The sequence below is a fragment of the Odocoileus virginianus genome, chromosome 13, assembly GCF_023699985.2.
Source record: "Odocoileus virginianus isolate 20LAN1187 ecotype Illinois chromosome 13, Ovbor_1.2, whole genome shotgun sequence".
Lineage (NCBI taxonomy): Eukaryota > Metazoa > Chordata > Mammalia > Artiodactyla > Cervidae > Odocoileus > Odocoileus virginianus.
In genome coordinates, this window is record NC_069686.1 from 12,640,465 (window position 1) to 12,644,189 (window position 3,725).

Here is a 3,725-nt window from a genome sequence, read left to right on the forward strand (position 1 = left end):
ATCTGAAAGAAGGTGATGCCTGGAAGATCCCCTCAGCAAGATAATGGGACTTCTAAAAAACCTAAGGGCAGGATCTCTCAGAAGGCTAATGGGTGGAAGTTCCTTTTAATAGTCTAGTATGTCATGTTCCCAAAGGAATTGTGGGTATGGCTTTGTAGAGTTTACACAAAACAAATACATTTTTAAAAATCCATGTTTTTGAGAGAATTGTACTGGAAAAAATAATCACCAGATAGGATTAAAAGGTAATGAGACTGATATAAAAAGATCTCTGAGCCAACAACATTTCATAGGCAGGAAGTAGCTGAGAAACCTTCTTAGCATGAAAAGGGGCATATTCTTCAATGCACTCTCTGGAAGTGATCAATAACAGTGGCAGAAATCTAAGCTTCCTGAGAGCATGAAATCAACAGCAGCAGAGAACAGACTGGACACCCACTACCAGGGAGAAAAATTACAGTCTAACCAAGAAAAATTCCTTACTCCCAGAGTAGGGGGACAGGTTATATTTTCCCTAGGGTATTTCAGAAGAAGTGAATGCTAATGCCTTCTGATCTTCCCCTTTTCGATTAAGAGTATTAAATGCACCTAATATATCCTTGTTCCATCATTCCATGTAGGGTAAGGGTGAGGGGTGAAGGAAAGATTACACACACACAACACACATTTTAGTTCATGGGTTTATAGATCAAGGAGAACCACATTCAAATCTGATATATATCATAAAATATTGGATTTTGATCCTGAGTCCATGATTAGATGAGGCTTTTGAGGGCCTTGGGTTAAGGGTGCATTTGTTTTTATGTGAGGCAGATATAAATTGCCTTCTTTAAGGATTTTTTTTTTTTTTTATTAGTTGGAGGCTAATTACTTTACATCATTACAGTAGTTTTTGTTATACATTGATATGAATTAGCCATGGATTTACATGTATTCCCCATCCCAGTCCCCCCTCCCACCTCCCTCTCCACCCGATCCCTCTGGGTCTTCCCATTGCACCAGGCCCGAGCACTTGTCTCATGTACCCAACCTGAGCTGGTTATCCGTTTCACCCTAGATAATATACATGTTTCAATGCTGTTCTCCTGAAACATCCCACCCTCTCCTTCTCCCAGAGTCCACAAGTCTGTTCCATACATCTGAGTCTCTTTTTCTGTTTTGCATATAGGGTTATCGTTACCATCTTTCTAAAGTCCATATATATGTGTTAGTATACTGTAATGGTCTTTATCTTTCTGGCTTACTTCGCTCTGTATAATGGGCTCCAGTTTCATCCATCTCATTAGAACTGATTCAAATGAATTCTTTTTAATGGCTGAGTAGTATTCCATGGTGTATATGTACCACAGCTTCCTCATCCATTCGTCTGCTGATGGGCATCTGGGTTGCTTCCATGTCCTGGCTATTATAAACAGTGCTGCGATGAACATTGGGGTGCAAGGATTTTTTTTTGATGCGGACCATTTTTAAAGTCGTTATTGAATTTGTTACAATATTGCTTCTGTTTTATATACATGCCTTGAGGCATGTGGGATCTCAGCTCCCTAACCAGGGGTCAAACCTACCCCTTGCACTGGAAGGTGAAGTCTTAACCACAGGACAGCCGGGGAAGTCCCTACCTTCTAACTTTGAAATGCCTCCCACAAAAGGCAAGTATACTTACACTCACCTGCTCCTTGGTTTGGGGCTCAACTATGGATTTGCTCTGGCCAGTGAGGGATCTGTGGATGTTATATAAGCAGGGGCTTGGAACGCTTGTACAATGGGTCTTGCCCTACTGTGCTCTTGCCTTTATCAGGAGATGACCCCCCTCCCCCCCAGAGAGCTGCTTCTCCCTTAGCCTGACCCCAACACTGAACACACTTGGAACTGCCCCAGGTGACTGCAGACCGCAGTTTAAATCAGCGCCACCTCACAGACTGGTGAGCAAGAGAAATGCTTATTGCTGTGGACTACTGAGCTTTTGGGGTTGTACTGGCAATAACTAATGAACACAGGGGAGAAATTTCAAATTGTCAGTGGAAGATCTGGTTTGGGATTGGAGAACCCTGGAGCTTGCTGGCCAACTGCAAAATCCTTAGATAGGGAGATGTAGGTAACAAAACCACTCTTCCCCACTCAAAACGAACACGAAAATCAAAGCTCCAAAGCACATAAATCTACCATTAAGAAACACTGCCACAAAATCAATAATCAGAAAAATAATCTGAAATAATAGGACAACTTAAAAAAATGTTTCATATTCTCAGAGATGAAGCAATACATACATTTTTCAAAAGGATAAGACATTAGGAAACAAAATCAGACATGTTTCAGTAATGGGTAAAAAGAGTAGAAAAATTAGAAAAACATAATCATTGAAATAAAAAACTTAACAGGCAATCTAGACTGTATACAGTCTTTATATTAGAAGGCATTATGAAAAAATTACTCCAAAATGCAACAAAAAGAGATTAAAAAAAATAAGAATGAGAACAACTAGTGACAATTTTGAGGGAGTATAGTTGTCAAGAACTCTGAAGGGTCTGAAATTTTACCCTGCTTGCAAAATAACCAGTTAACCTGTCACAGTCTCATGGATGAGAGGGTCAGAGGCAAGGGACTTTATTATCCACAGCACAGTTGGCAGTCCGAGCTCCGTGTCTGCACGGCCTCCTCTCACCTCCTAAGTGTTACAGGAGGGGACAGTGAGGGGCCCAGATGGGTGCTGGGCACATACTTACTTAGGTTGATGACGGAACTGAGGAACCTCAGGATTAGGGAACCTAAATCTTTTATAAAGGGCAACAAGTCTGCCTGTCCTTTGCCCTGGAAGGAGACATTATTATACCGGACAGTAAACCAATCGCCTTTTGCTCCAGCAGACTGTTTTCTAGGCCTGTTCGCTGTATACAGCTTCCTGATAAGAGAGACAGTACCTCTGCTTGCACGAAGTGGAGACTTGGGAGTTCGCTCACCATGTTTTCTCACAAGACCTTCAAGATCAAGTGATTCCAAGCCAAGAAACAAAAGCAGAATTGTCCCATTCCTCAATGGATTTGAATGAAAACTGGTAATAAAATCAGGTACAACTCCAAGAGAAGACACTGTAGAAAAACCAAGCTGGCTCTATAAAAAGCCTCCTATATAAAGTGGCACACATGCTGTGTGTTAAGATCACTTGTATATTAACCACTCAAGTCACAGTGAGAACATCACTACTGTCTGAACAGCTTATGGGGGAGATGCAATGCTTGGCTCCTGATGTTCCCTGTTTCCTCACTAGCAGTCTATGAGGCTCAGTAATAAATATGTGAAGCTTAAAAAAAAGAAAATGTAGACTTATAAGGGACCTATGGGAACAGTCTCTTACAGTGAGTTACACGAATGTATGCATCTGTGAAAATTCATTGAACCCTACATTTATGACTTCTGCACTGCACTGTAATTTAATCTCCAAAACAAGGCAAAATGATCTTGTAAAACAAACAAAAGAGAATAAAGTGTGGACAAATTAAGGGGGACAGAAGAGGTGAATTCTTTGGTTCTGGCGAATCCTTTGAAAGTAGTAGATTTGGAAGGAACCAACCTGCTTTACCCAAGTGGCATCTGACTCCATGTTACAACATTTTTTCAAAATATATAATAATTAGACTAAGCTACCTAAGTGGAAGGAAGTCTTCTCCACTTCATTGTGTCCCTTGAACCCCAAACCACTGAGTCATTCACTTTTTCCTGCCACCTGT

The 3,725-nt window shown here is 41.0% G+C and overlaps 1 pseudogene; it reads left to right on the plus strand.

Annotated features, from left to right (window-relative positions):
* The first annotated feature begins 2,958 nt into the window (after positions 1-2,958).
* On the plus strand, positions 2,959-3,114 carry LOC110147107 (large ribosomal subunit protein eL39-like; annotated as a pseudogene).
* Positions 3,115-3,725: the final 611 nt, after the last annotated feature.